Here is a 16,239-nt window from a genome sequence, read left to right as displayed (position 1 = left end):
ACCGATTTTGATGAAATTTTTTGTGCATATTTAGTAGGTCTGAGAATCGGCCAACATCTATTTTTCAAACCCCTAAATGTTAAGGGTAGTCCACCCCTAAATTTTTTTTTTTATTTTTTAGGCAAAATTTTTTGTTTTTATTTTTTTATGACACAGCATACAAAAATACATACAACCCTAAATTTTCACCCCTCTACGATCAACCCTTATATTTTATTTGTTAATTAAAAACTATACATACAAATGATTTGTAACTAAAACGTAGTCAATTTGAGCTTTATTGTTATTGTATAAAGTTCATATTAATAATAATTAGAAAACGGGGTAGGGGTAGGTTAGGGGTAGGGTAGGGGTAGGGTTGGGGTAGGGTAGGGTAGGGTAGGGGTAGGGTAGGGGTAGGGTAGGGGTAGGGTAGGTGTAGGGTAGGGGTAGGGTAGGGGTAGGGGTAGGGGTAGGGTAGGGGTAGGGTAGGGGTAGGGGTAGGGTAGGGGTAGGGTAGGGGTAGGGTAGGGGTAGGGTAGGGGTAGGGTAGGGGTAGGGTAGGGGTAGGGTAGGGGTAGGGTAGGGGTAGGGTAGGGTAGGGGTAGGGTAGGGGTAGGGTAGGGGTAGGGTAGGGGTAGGGTAGGGTAGGGTAGGGGTAGGGTAGGGTAGGGGTAGGGTAGGGGTAGGGTAGCGGTAGTTAAAAGTTTACATCGAGTTTCACGCGGACGAAGTCGCGGGCATCCGCTACTATGATATAAAAACTTAAAGTACAACCTACAATCTAAAATAATTAAATAATTAAAATGTCAAAATCAAGAAAGTTAACAATATTAATTAAAGTGTCAAAATCAAGTAGGTACGTCATTAATTGAGTTTAAGAAAGGGATGTCATTAATTAATAAATATGATATAGGTAAAATTTAAAATAAATGTCACTTCAAGTTAAAAAAAAATTTAATAAAGTACATATAAGAAACATATTTTATAGCTATCAAGTGTTAAAAAGCGCAGGGTCGAGGGGTTGCGATATCGGCGCCTGCATCGCGCAATTTGCGCTGCGTAGTCTACTCGCACGTGGCTAATTGCGTTTGATGACAAACTGCTTGACTCCAGGGATTATTGTATCATTTAATATACCAAACTCATGAAAAAAAAACAAACGTCAAGCGTTTCCGCTTATAGAAACTTCTTTCATAATTTGTATTTCAATTACGTAAATTAATAAATAATTACAACTAAAAATACTCCATCTTATTTCTTTAGCTTTTGTGGACAGTTTTTAAAATATTTAAAAACTTAAGGTAGCATTGAAAATTACTGATGCGACGATTCGTGCCGTACTGACTCGAGAATGTACTAATTTTTTAATTTTGTATCTGAAACGGATTCGACACCGTAGTACCGTGCGTCGTATCTGGCTATTATTCTTTAATCTGTGGTCTAGTACACTAATAAAAGTGTCGATCTAATATCTAAATAACATGGTTCCCAAAACTCCACGCAGAGTTCGCAAAATTTAATTACCAGCATAGTTATTGTAAGCTTCGACATCAAACGGTGAAATAATTTCATAAACCCGCCTTTGATGTTGCCGCATTAATAACAGAACATTCAATAACAGCGGCGCGAACAAAGCATTCCCCGGTGTTGCCAGTTGCATTCATTCTCCCCACTTTTGTACCCTACTCGACTGTCGAGGTTATGTTTTTTAACCAACATCAAAAAAGGAGTCAATCAATTCGACTCTAGTCTTTAACATGTTCATCATCATCATCATCATATCAGCCGATGGAGTCCACTGCAGGACATAGGCCTTTTGTAGGGACTTCCAATCATCACGATACTGAGCCGCCTGCATCCAGCGAATGTCTGCGATTCGCTTGATGTCGTCAGTCCTGTCCATACCTGGTGGGGGGTCGGCCAACACTGCGCTTACTAGTGCGGGGTCGCGATTCCAGCACTTTGGGACCCCAACGTCCATCGGCTCTTCGAACTATGTGCCCCGCCCATTGCCACTTCAGCTTCGCAACTCGTTGAGCTATATCGTTGACTTTGGTTCTTCTGCGGATCTCCTCATTTCTGATACGATCACGCAGAGATACTCCTATCATAGCTCGTTCCATCGCCCGCTGGGTGACTCTGAGCGTTCTTATGAGGCCCATAGTTAGCGATGCTATCATTATTAACAACCCACATTCGGCTCACTGTTGAACACAAGTCTCCTCTCAGAATGAGAGGGGTAAGGCTAATAGTCCACCACGCTGGCCCAATGCGGGATTGGCAGACTTCGCACACGCATAGAATTAAGAAAATTCTCTGGTATGCAGGTTTCCTCACGATGTTTTCCTTCACCGTTTGAGACACGTGATAATTAATTTCTTAAAATGCCCCCAACTGAAAAGTTGGAGGTGCATGCCAGGACTGGGTTCGAACCGTCATATTCGCTGTTACTATCACGGCTCGGTATGCTATACCAGATTATATTTGTTCGTTTAAATCTCAAAGATTACTTTATACTTTTTATCATTTAGTTTGACTCCAACTTAAAGAACTAGTGTAATTCATCAAAATTTGCTTAGTAATTTTTGAGACAAAGAGTATTTGCGTATAAAAATTTTTGCATATGAATCACTACACATTATTATTAGGTCTTAATATTAGGCACTATAAGTAAAAATTATGAAATAACATTTTGATAAACCCCAAAGGTCATAAAATTATTAATTAAACTCTCGATCAAGTCATCAAAATTCTCTTTTAGTGCGCTTTCATTTGAGACCCCACTGTAGTATATTTGCAGATATTCGGCTATTCTTACCACTTTCACCCCCCACAACTTTTAAACGGCCCAACCGATTTTCATCAAGCATGTCTAAGAACACTCGCACATAAATCACCTTTCATACAAAACAAACTAAATTGAAATTGCTTCATGCATTCGGGTGCTATGGTAACACAAACGGACTGACAGACAGACATACAGAAAAACAGACAGACTTATAACACCCTAACTCTTTTTGTGTCGGGATTTAGCAGGACTAAAACTAGCGTGATATACTTAACGTCGTAATATGCGTGTTTCGAACCCATACGGGGCCCTTAGTCATGAGCAAACTCACAACAGTTTAGATCGTGTTGCGTTGAAAGATTGCATCCGATTACAACAGTAGGTATATTTTTGTTTTTTCTCCTACTGTTATTTACATAACACGTGTTTCGTATCATTTTAATTTAAACCAGGCTTCGTATCTATAAAAACCAATAAATCACGGCAGCAAATAGTGATATTTCACCGCTGGCAACACCGGGCGGGCGGCGCGCGGGGAGGTGGGTAATTATTGCATTCCGCGCCGTACAGCGGCTGTGTGGCGGGAAAAATATGATTTGTTGCGGCCGTCGGCGATGTGATACACCGGTGGGACCATGTAAACTCTGGATGCGGTAAAATAGAAAAGAAAGAAAGAAAAATATTTTTATTCGGTTTAAAACTTAAAAATAAGCTTATGCTAAAAATCTATACTAATATTATAAAGCTGAAGAGTTTGTTTGTTTATTTGATTGAACGCGCTAATCTCAGGAACTACTGCTCCGATTTGAAAAATTCTTTCAGTGTTAGATAGCCCATTTATCGTGGAAGGCTATAGGTTATATATTATCCCCATATTCCTACGGGAACGGGAATCACGCGGGTGAAACCACGCGGCGTCAGCTAGTATTAATATATGACCTCTGCCTTCGATTCCGGAGGTTGTAGGCTCGAATCCGGTCCAGGGCATGCACTTCCAACTTTTCAATTGTGTGCATTTTAAGAAATTAAATATCACGTGTCTCAAACTGTGAAGGAAACACATCGTGAGAAAACCTGCATACCAGAGAATTTTCTTAATTCTCTACGTGTGTGAAGTTTGCCAATCCATATTTCGCCAGCTTGGTGGACTATTTGGCCTAGCCCCACTCATTCTGAGAGGAGACTGGAGCTCAGCAGTGAGCCAAATATAGGTTGATAATGCTGAAGATGATGAAAAATATTGAAATAGACAAAAATAAAAAAGCGCACTGATCAAACAAAGGTCTCTCACTCTGAGATTTATTTTTTTGATTTTTTCTTGGATTTTTCCGAGATGATATTTCCTATGTGTTAATCCAGATGAAAATCTATTTACATTCCAAATTTCAGCCAAATCGCTTCAATAGCCGCAGCGCAAAGGAAGAACAAATATACACACTTACACACAAACACAAACTTTCGCCTTTATATTATTAATGTGATGTTGTTTTCGTCTAAATTGCCACATCCACATATTCTACTCCCCGGCCTCATAAACTGTTTCCCGCCAAATTTGGTTAACGCGACCGCCATTTTGTCAGCACAGATTAATTATTATGATGTCGGGGAATTAATTTAACGCGCGAATCGGCTGTGCGATATTAATGGCGCTGGGTTGAATAGACAACGGATTAAAATATTGTTTTCAAAACGTCATAGTTGCTGGGGGAATTGTTTTTGACATCAATTTAATGCTTTATTAATACGGATGCCTGAAATATTTAACGATTAATCGTACCAATATAATAAATGTTAATATCAATGTTATTAAATACAAGCCGACACCACGCGGTTTCATCTGTATGTTTCCCGTTCTCATAAGAATATGATGATAAAATATAGCCTATGACACTCACAAATAACGTGAAGAGAAAGAATTTTTAAGATCGGTTCAGTTGATCCAGAGATTAACCTTTTCCAACAACATCTATATTCATAAACTGGTATTAATATGCGGTTGAAAACTCTGTCGCCGATAGCCGATATCCAATTATCCAGTAGATTTCTAGCGATTGGTTGTCGAAGCTTGACTGGGTCCGCTATTCCTACTAATATCTATTAAAAACGCGAAAGTTTGTGTGGTTGTTTGTTACTCTTTAACGCCGCAATTACTGAACCGATGTTGCTGAAATTGAGAACGAAGAAAGATAACACCCTGGATTAACACACGGGTTTTTTTATCTCGAAAAAATCCACGGTTTCTGCAAGATATGTGGAAAACTGAATTTTACGTGAACGAGCGTCCGCTAGTTAAATATAAATTAGAGACAACTGATTAAACTGTATGTCCTCCGACCTTTGCCTCTTAATACAAACCGGATGAATAGAAATTTTAAAAAAAAACACCAATCCGCATTGATCACCCCTCGTTCCAAATTCAAATGAATGTCACTCGCGCCATAGATAAAAGATAAATATTTAATTGTTTTCCGCGGCGCGTGGCGGCACTCGAGGAACAACATGTTTTGAGACTCGCGACTGACAAAATGGCGGACACAATAGATGACAAATTGGCCGTTCACAAAGGATTCAGGTTTATTGGCAACGTTATGAGGGTAACAGCGCGCTTGTCGGATAGAGACGGGCGCGGAGTGGACGCTAAATATAATTTTTATATTACAAGTCATAGACACAGAGTAACCAGAGAGAGTATTTTCAAACTGCGCGCTAAAGCCAGTGCAACCTAAGAGTGCAACCCACAAAAAAAAAACAAAAGTCACGCTTCTCCTTGACATCTGCATAAACAAACTTTTTTCATAATTTGTATTTCAAAAACACTAACAACAATTACGTATAATAATATAATAATCACCAATAAAAAAAATACTCTATCTTATTTCCTTAGTTTTTGAGGACAGTTTTTAAAATGTCTAAAAACATAAGTCGCCATTTCTCTTGATTTTTATTAAAAATTACTGATGCGACGATTCGTATCGTACTGACAAGAGAACGTATTCGTTTTTGAATTTCGTATCCGTGACGGGTACGACACCGTCATGTTCCGTACGCTACATCTGTATATTATTGATTAATCTGTGGTCACAGATTAAAGAACAATAGGCATAAAAGTTATTAAGAACACGGCAGTAATGCCGTGCCAAATACAAATTCAAAAACGAATACATTCTCGAGTCAGTCCAACACAAAGCTTCGCACTAGTGTTAGAGCCTCAATAGCTCAACGGTATGAGCAATCGGACTCATCTCCGAGTGGTGGTGGTTCGATCCCCGCCCCGTTGGTCTATTGTCGTACCCACTCCTAATACAGTCTTTGTTGACTAGTTGGAGGGGAATGGGAATATTGGTCATATTTAAAAAAATATATGCCAAATATACTTTTTAAAAAATCAGTAATTTTCTGTATTATTCAAGAAAAACGAAGGTGCGGGCGACCGCTAGTACTAAACTGGTACAATACTGGTAGTATTGTCGATCGTTGTTACGCTTATTATCTCTATATATCTATATTGTAATGTTTAGATAAGCGAGCGGTCTCTACGCACGACTGTGTTACTAGTAAGAGTAGGAGCTGGTTATATTGTCGAGCGCTGTTACGCTTATTATCTCTATATGTCTATACTGTAATGTTTAGTTAAGCGAGCGCTCTCTACGACTGGCTGTGTCACTAGTGAGCTATGAGTACGGGCTGGTTATATTGTCGATCGCTGTTACGCTTATTATCTCTATATATCTATATTGTAATGTTTAGATAAGCGAGCGGTCTCCACGACCGGCTGTGTTACTAGTGAGCTATGAGTACGAACTGGTAATATTGCCGAGCGCTGTTACGCTTATTATCCCTATATATCTATATTGTAATGTTTATTTAGGCGAACGGTCTCCACGCGCGACTGTGTTACTAGTAAGAGTAGGAGCTGGTTATATTGTCGATCGCTGTTACGCTTATTATTTCTATATATCTATATTGTAATGTTTAGATAAGCGAGCGGTCTCCACGACCGGCTGTGTTACTAGTAAAAGTAGGAGCTGGTTATATTTATTTATTTATATAAAGCACGCCAACAATACACATATTAAACGTTAAAACATAAAATAACACATATTAAAGAGTTCTGATATGCATATAAACAATAGGCGCACATAACATTTATATAATTATATGTCAACACTTAACTAATTATAGTATATTATATTGTCAATCGTTTTTACGCTTATTATCTCTATATATCTATATTGTAATGTTTAGATAAGCGAGCGGTCTCTACGCACGACTGTGTTACTAGTAAGAGTAGGAGCTGGTTATATTGTCGAGCGCTGTTACGCTTATTATCTCTATATATCTATATTGTAATGTTTAGATAAGCGAGCGGTCTCTACGCACGACTGTGTTACTAGTAAGAGTAGGAGCTGGTTATATTGTCGAGCGCTGTTACGCTTATTATCTCTATATATCTATATTGTAATGTTTAGATAAGCGAGCGGTCTCTACGCACGACTGTGTTACTAGTAAGAGTAGGAGCTGGTTATATTGTCGAGCGCTGTTACGCTTATTATCTCTATATATCTATATTATAATGTTTAGTTAAGCGAGCGGTCTCCACGGCTGGCTGTGTTACTAGTGAGCTATGAGTACGGGCTGGTAATATCGCCGAGCGGTGTTACGCTTATTATCTCTCATTATCTCTCATATTATACACCGCACACCATTACTTAAGTAGGTATTATCTCTCATTACATAACTGCCTCTTTAGTTTTGTGGTGAGCTAGTGTAATGTCCATGGTTCAAATCCAAAAAAATCATTTCAAAGAATTCAAATCAAAAAATATAATGTGTAGACAGTATTTTTTAAGTAATCTCTCATTTAATTATTTGTCCATTTTAAAAAATTTTAACAATATTATTAAAATACAAATTATAGTACAAAACACTATTAAAAATTTATAATACAGTAAAAGCTCCTTATTCACGCTTCCTTTATTCACGTTTTCACTATTCGCGGAGTAATCTCTGAACAGAATAATAATACAATAGAAGCTTTTAAAAAATGTCAAGCAAAAAATTCTTCAAACCATTGTCTAAGACTGAAGATAAAATTAATCAATAACTTCAAGTACCTAATTGATTTTTTGACGTGACAACGTCTTATAAATTGGTTTGCCGGGTGACACTTCAAGAAACTGCGTTACGCTCCGCTCACGTTATGCGCTCACAATGAGAGCGAGTGAGAGGCACGCGTCCCTTCCACTCGGGCATGGTTAGCCCGCCTAAGAGCGAGAGAGAGACATAAAAAGTGAAAGGCACGCGGCCCTTCCACTCGAGCACAGTTAGCCCGCCTAAGAGCGAGAGAGACAGTGCGAGAGAGAGAGAGTGAGAGAGATAGGCATACACACCGGTTCAAATTATGAATATTCACATTAAAATTATTTTACCACTCAAAGTCGTTGTCACGTAAAACTTTCGCCCGTATACCGACTTTACAGGCAACCAATTTTGTTTTTTATATATTTGTTTTTTATTTTGTCACAATAATATAAGTATGTATCAGCTGCGCTGCGCTTTCTTGTGGGGGCGTGTACAAAATAAAAAAAATAAAATAAAACACTTAAATATGCCAAATTTCCAATACAAGTCCATAGAGTCCTCAGCGAAATTCGGCATTTATGTAGTGCATACTGTCGTCAAAAATAATGTTTTTTCCAATTTTCATCAAGAATTTGTATCTTGTACCGTCGGCACCGTGTAACATGGGGTCAGGGGACACCAAGAGTAACTCGGGGGGCCGCAAACCCGTGATGCGCTTTTTGACTCAAGCACCGGCGCACCCTCCGATAGGGCTGGCAAACTGTTGGTATATTTTTTTTTTTACGAGTTAGCTATTGACTACAATCTCACCTGATAGTAAGTGATGATGCAATCTAAGATGGAAGGATATTAGGAGTAGGATTAAAGCTATGCTAGAGCTAAGAGCTACTTGCCTCTTCTATAACCAGTGTTTAAACTGAATTATGGAAGTATTATAAGCTATATTTTATTTTGTCCCGTCAATAATAACCAGTAAAAAAATTAATATAAATGAAAAAATATCTACGTAAAATTTTGCCGCCGAAACACAACACGCAAGTGACATTAATCATAGAGATAACAGCGTGATTGGCGTTTGCAGTGATATGATATATCACGTCACCGCAAGCGCCAATCACAAACCGATGCCTTGTAGCGAATGACGTCTCAGTTTATGATTGGCGTTTGCGGTGTCTTGATAAAAATACAATTTTGTTTCATAAAAATATTACAATTAAGAGATTATTTTCACAAATAAAAATATGATTAGAGTTTTTAGGCATCTAAACTGTTTTTAAGCAAAAAATCTTCTTTGTTTTGTACAGCAGGCGAGTAGCCTATTGAAGCTTTTATGTCGAGTGACAACCCTACATCGTCCCGTAGGTTAGGGTCGTCTATGCGTAGTGATTAAAATTCCTCGATTTAATATCGGCTCATATATTAAGTGGGTAATCGGTGCAGTGCGATTTGTTCTGCCTGTTACAGTCATTTTATTGTTCCTCCCCTTCGCTTTATTAAAAGCTCCAGCTTATGTTTTCTTGTACTTTGAATGATAGTGCAATAATCTGTAACTACAAGAGAAGGGCAAGAGACGGGCTAGTAAGTAGGTATAAATAAAATATAATATCTAGGTATAATATAATACCTAGATATCGGTACCTAGCTACCTACCTTGGTATATATATAATATAATACCTAGATATCGGTACCTAGCTACCTACCTTGGTATATATATAATATAATACCTAGATATTGGTACCTAGCTACCTACCTTGGTATATATATAATATAATACCTAGATATTGGTACCTAGCTACCTACCTTGGTATATATATAATATAATACCTAGATATTGGTACCTAGCTACCTACCTTGGTATATATATAATATAATACCTAGATATTGGTACCTAGCTACCTACCTTGGTATATATATAATATAATAGCTAGATATTGGTATCTAGATATTAGTTATCTAGGTACCTATATAGTAGGTAGTTCCACCTATATCTAGTAGTAAGGGAGCCCGGGATGCTAAATTTGCAGTTACTCGAGCGTCATTGAGACATTTGGTAGATTAAATTATAGGAAGAATAAATGGTTATTTACTTTTTCCGCTTTTAGCGGTGGAAAAAAAAACTACAGACTTTAAAAACAATTTTTATTACTTTGGCTTACTGAAATTGTAAGAAAATTTTAGCGATTAATTAGGAGATTATTTCCTTAAAAATAAGTAAAAAATTAATCGCACTCGTACCTCGAGCACTAAAATATAAGGGTTTCATTTTGTAATTTTGAAACCCTCCCATTCCATTACGTTACGCTCAAATCGTCACATTTTGGAAATGTGCAGTTTTTAGCTATCAACTCACCTACCTTATCTTAATCTGACGTGCTGGTTGAGTATTTATGAAGTTAGTTTTTTTTTTGGTTGCCCTAAACGTACCCACCATTCCTAACCTAACCCCTCTCATTCTGAGAGGGGACTCGAGCTCAGCAGTGAGCCGAATATGGGTTGATAATGATGAGGTACTTACATAAAATGTACACTACTTACAAAAAAAAATCTTTGGTTTTGGCAATTTAAAGCTTTGAAAACAAAAACAGACAAACAAACTCACTTTTGGCTTTAATATGGGTATAATAGACAAAGACACGTGTCCTGCCAAGTGTTACACCCCGTCCCGTGTCACCCCATGGGGTCGATCCCTCGCCCTTTAATGCCGCGACAATATTGTATGAATATTAAAAAAGTTTATTTTGTTTGTTTTTAAATTAAAATCTAAGTGCGGTTGTTATTTTTTATTGAATGAGATGGTTTTCGACTGCGGTCTCATTTATTTATTTATTTACTTAGCATCCATGCACTTACAAACTAATACATAAGCTATGCATGATACCTAGGGCATTGCTAAAATGTTACATGCAATAAGAGATAAAATATATTACATTTCATTGGACAAAATTAAAATAACATAAAAATAAAGTAGAAACTTGAGCGGAACATTTATAGAATTAAATTAGAATGTTCAAGATTTTAAATAATATAAATGTCAGGTATAGTAATGTCATAATAATAGAATAATTAACGCCAAAAAAATTAAATAAACATATTATCCACTCAATTACAATAGGGATGATGACAGTTTTTTAAATTGTATATAAATTAAGAGTATACTAATAGTAAAGCAATTTTGTAAAAGTAACAAGGTATCTGCGATCATTACTTTCGGAGCTACAGGGATTTAAAGAGTCAGATTTGCGGCACTGCCGCGGATCCCTGAAAAACGCCCCATACGAAATGTCTCGAAAAAATGACGTCATAGGCAATGTAATGATCGTTAGATTTGTATGCGCGTTCAAACAAAATTACTAATATCTTTGTTATTTGTGCGTTTATCTTTATAGTTCATTTATTAAAAAATGTCACATTTAATGTAAGGAAGCTAAAACTGTATGAATTTTCATCTAATTACGATAAAAAAATTTTAGTAGTTTTTGAAATTTTATAATCTCATTTATTTTGCAAATATCCAGACAATCTTTGCTTTTTATGTATAAATTAGTTAACATTGACCTTATTTACCCGAATGTATCATAAAAATCAATATATTCAAACCTAGTCATCATCCCCATTGTCAAAATATTGGTTAATAATATGCAATGTCCAAATTTTAAAATAAAATGTCCATAAATTTTTAGTTATTTATAAATTGATAGTTTCGATAGTAGGCTGTCGTGCTCTTGAGGTCTTGGATAAATATAGTCAGGTTTTAAATTGTAAAAACTCATCTATTTTATAGAAACGGTTATTTATAAGCCATTTCTTAAGTTTCTGCTTAAATGTCTTATCATTATTTTCCTCTGTGATATATTTCGGGATTTTATTGTAAACTAGCGGACGCCCGCGACTTCGTCTGCGTGAAACCCTACTACTACGCCTACCCCTACCCTACCCCTACCCTACCCCTATCCATAGCTGGGCACCGTTAATCAAATAGTTAAATTCGTTAATCGTTAATCCGCTACAAAAAAGTTAGCTTCGTTAAACGTTTAAGCGTTACATTCCGGAAGAATTAACGCAAGTTAACGTTAATCGTTAATCCGTTAATACGACTGTGTAATATTACATTTTTATATCATTGTGTGAGATCACCATTGAAAAAATAAGGATGAGCACTGGGGAAAAGTGTCATAATTTGTTTTTTTGTTGATTTCATTTATATTTAACATAAATATAGCAATTTGTTGATTTCTTTGAAAAAAAAATCATTCATCATTTCTTACTTCTCTGAACCTGTTTTTCGCGTTGCGCGATAAATAGTAAGCATTGGATTAACGATTAACGGACTTCTGCATATTAACGGAAGTTAACGGGTCCGTTAACATTTATAAAAGTTAACTTAAAAGTTAATCCGTTAATCAAAATGTTAACTTCGTTAATTAACGATTAACGTATTAACGAGTTAATGCCCAGCTATGCCCCTATCCTACTACCCCTATGGTAGGGACAATGCGACGGCGACGGAAGCTTAAAAAATTGAGTAACTTCTCCCGTTTTCTCAACATTTCCCTTCACTGCTCTGCTCCTATTGATTGTAGCGTAATGAAAAGTATACTATAACCTGCCCAGGAGTATGTAGAATAATTGTACCGAGTTTCGTTATAATCAGTCGAGTAGTTTTTGTTTCTATAACGAACATACAGACAGACAGACAAAAATTTTACTGATTGCATTTTTGGCATCAGTATCGATCACTAACCACTCCCTGATAGTTATTTTGGAAATATATTTCATGTACAGAATTGACCTCTCTACAGATTTATTATCAGTATAGATTTTTATCGATCGGTATAATAGTCCACCGTTCGACATTTTAAGTTTATAGTGAGGGTATATCATTTTATTTTTCCGGCGCGTACTTCTATCGTTTTTATTGTATAGATAGGAGCATGCATTTCGGTATATACGCAGTGGCGTGCATAATGTTGTCGATCAGGGTATGCTCTAGTAATATAATTAAACAAACTGGAAAAATCTGTATTTAATATGCACTAAGAAGACAACTCTTAGGGTATGCAGTACTTTAATGTATGTATGAAGTGCACGCCGCTGTATGTGCGTGGTTTTATAATAAACGGGAAGTCATTCAAAGTCAAAATTCTTTGATTTCAATAAGACTTTTTCCTGTAAAAATCAAAATTTACAGAAGATTTTTGTGCTTAGGTAGTTACATTGAATTAGAAATTGGATAATTTTATTAGAACAATTTTGCTGCCTTCATCATTGTCAACCCATATTCGGCTCACAGCTGAGTTCGAGTCCCCTTTCAAAATGAGAGGGGTTAGGCCAATAGTCCACCACGCTGGCACAATGCAGATTGGCAGACTTCACACACAAAATTGTTTCCTCACGATGACACGTGATATTTTTAATTAATTTAATTTCTTGAAATGCACACAACTGAAAAGTTGGAGGTGCCTCGGACCGGATTCGAACCCACACCCTCTGGAATCGGAGGCGGAGGTCGTATCCTATAGGCTATCACATTTGTTGCCATAACTCAAGGGTTTTATTAAAAATTTTACTCTTTGAAATTGTCACTAGAGTACTAAAATTGACACTTACTATAAAAGTGTCGCTTACAATTTTAATTTTGTATGTCGAACTAGCGGACGCCCGCGACTTCGTCCGCCCTTAGACCTCTTTAATCCAACCCTTACAGTAGTATCGCTGTAAAAATGGACTGCTCTGCTCCTATTGATCGTAGCGTGATGAAAAGTATACTATAACCTGCCCAGGAGTATGAAGAATAATTGTACCAAGTTTCGTTAAAATCCGTCGAGTAGTTTTTGTTTCTATAACGAACATACAGACAGACAGACAAACAAAAATTTTACTGATTGCATTTTTGGCATCAGTATCGACCACTAATCACTCCCTGATAGTTGTTTTAGAAATATATTTTATGTACCTACAGAATTGACCTCTCAGATTTATTATAAGTATAGATTGTATCTCCCGTCGGATACTGTTGCTAGCGCTCTTGGAAGAAATAGACTTATCAGACAATTTGGCTATGTTTCTCTAAATCTATATCTATCTATCTATATCTCTACTTAAAATAAAACTGGTCAAATTCTATACATTTACCTATTAATTTTTTTTTTCCTGTTGAGTAAATGCCGATGAAAGCTCAATGAAAGGAGGAGGGGGGGACTTGGAAGGACTCTCTAAGGGCGTCTCCTATGAGACTTAAACCCGGCTTAGAGGGCCATTCGGGAGGGTGTAACCGTGACCTGAGTGAATCAGTCCGGACGCCCCGAGATCGTGAGTTAGAAAACCCACGTCCGGGTGACGTTAGATATCGGGGACCTCGTCTTCGCCGGCGAAGACGCTGTGTTGCTTGTGATTGTGTTGCCCGGAAGCATTCTCGGTCGTCATGTCATCGTCTTGATTGTAAAGGACGTCTCTGCTTAAAGTTACCGTTAAGATTGGGTGTATAGTTGCAAGCCTCAACCACTAGTTGGTTGGGATGGATGGCAGCTCTGACAAAATAGTTTTGAGAGAGCTGTTTCATGTCGTTAGTCTCCAGGCTTAAACTCCATAAAGTAGCACAGAGAAAACGGAACATCGCGCTACTCTTTTTTTTTTTTTATTCTTTACAAGTTAGCCCTTGACTACAATCTCACCTGATGGTAAGTGATGATGCAGTCTAAGATGGAAGCGGGCTAACTTGTTAGGAGGAGGATGAAAATCCACACCCCTTTCGGTTTCTACACGGCATCGTACCGGAACGCTAAATCGCTTGGCGGTACGTCTTTGCCGGTAGGGTGGTAACTAGCCACGGCCGAAGCCTCCCACCAGCCAGACCTGGACAAATTAAGAAAATCTCAATCTGCCCAGCCGGGGATCGAACCCAGGACCTCCGTCTTGTAAATCCACCGCGCATACCACTGCGCCACGGAGGCCGTCAAACCGCCGGCCGGCCGTACTCTCATCCACAGGGATATTTTTAAATTAGGTCCTCTACTTTAGGTAATTACTATACCTAACGATCGGCAGTCTGCAACCGACGGCAAGTCAAGTCCTCTAATGTAACATAGTCCAAATACACCACATAATGCATAATTATGTATGTACAAGTATATACTAACTATGGGTTAACTATGGGCCTCATGAGAAAGCTCATAGTGACACAGCGGGCGATGGAACGAGCTATGTTAGGAGTATCTGTGCGTGATCGAATCAGAAATGAGGAGATCCGCAGAAGAACCAGTCACCGACATAGCTCAACGAGATGCGAAGCTGTAGTAGCAAGTCCCAGAGTGCTAGAATGGCGACCCAGCACTAGTAAGCGCAGTGTTGGTCAGCCCCCCACCAGGTGGACTGACGACATCAAGCGAGTCGCAGACATTCGCTGGATGCAGGCGGCTCAGTATCGTGATGTCTCAGATGGGAGTCCCTACAACAGGCCTATGTTCTGCAGTACACGTCCATCGGCTGATATGATGATGACAACACTATTATGGGTAACAATGGCGGATTTATGACGTTTTTAACACAATAGTCGTTTTGACGTTTGCTGTCAAATGTCATATCATAGTAGCTCTATGGGCGCCATCTTGATATAACTGAAAAACTTTGTTTTAATTTTATTTATTTCTTTTTATTTAGTTACTTTAGATTTTATTTTACATAATCCATGGTCCCCGAGGGATTTGTGAAAAACTAAATTCCACGCGGATGAAGACGCGGGCGTCCGCTAGTAGGCAATAAAAAGATAATGAAAGTATGGTATAGGTACTGGTATCCCTACACCGATTTGCTGACGTACGAAGTCGCGGGTCCACTATAGTAATCTAAATATACCTACACCTAACGTACAGTAACTGGAACATCCCAACCGGAACCAATGCACACACAATATTAATATCTCCACAAAGTCAATAATTACCCCGAGCAGCGCGCGGGGGTGCACGATTATGATATTAAATTGTTTCACCCTACGCTCAGGGACGGACTCGGAGCTCAAAAATCAAGTAAATGTTTTAAAAAAAACATTTATTTGATTTTTTTTTTCTTTACAAGTTAACCCTTGACTACAATCTCTAGCCCGCTTCCATCTTGCATCATCACTTTCCATCAGGTGAGATTGTAGTCAAGGGTTAATTTGTGTTGAATAAGAATTTAATATAGAACAATATTAATTTCGTGTAGTAGGTACATGGAATAAAGGTCCGAAATATATCTCTATTAATTCATAAAACTTAATTTAAAAATCGTGTAAGTATTTTTTTAAAGGAGATGGCCCATTTCAGGTCCAGGGTCTTGTACCCCGTATCATTAAAATTTTAAAAATACAGGGTATTTGTTAAAATCTAACTAAATAAAAAGAAATAAATAAC

General features: G+C 37.7%; 1 protein-coding gene across 9 annotated transcripts in view; it reads right to left on the bottom strand.

Annotated features, from left to right (window-relative positions):
* The window catches only part of LOC112052834 (zinc finger protein 84-like), a 387,100-nt gene that overhangs the window by 278,891 nt on the left and 91,970 nt on the right, over window positions 1-16,239 (bottom strand). The gene's annotated exons all lie outside the window — the stretch shown is intronic.

This window comes from Bicyclus anynana, chromosome 26 (genome assembly GCF_947172395.1).
Source record: "Bicyclus anynana chromosome 26, ilBicAnyn1.1, whole genome shotgun sequence".
NCBI lineage: Eukaryota > Metazoa > Arthropoda > Insecta > Lepidoptera > Nymphalidae > Bicyclus > Bicyclus anynana.
This window is presented reverse-complemented; position numbering and strand designations above follow the sequence as displayed.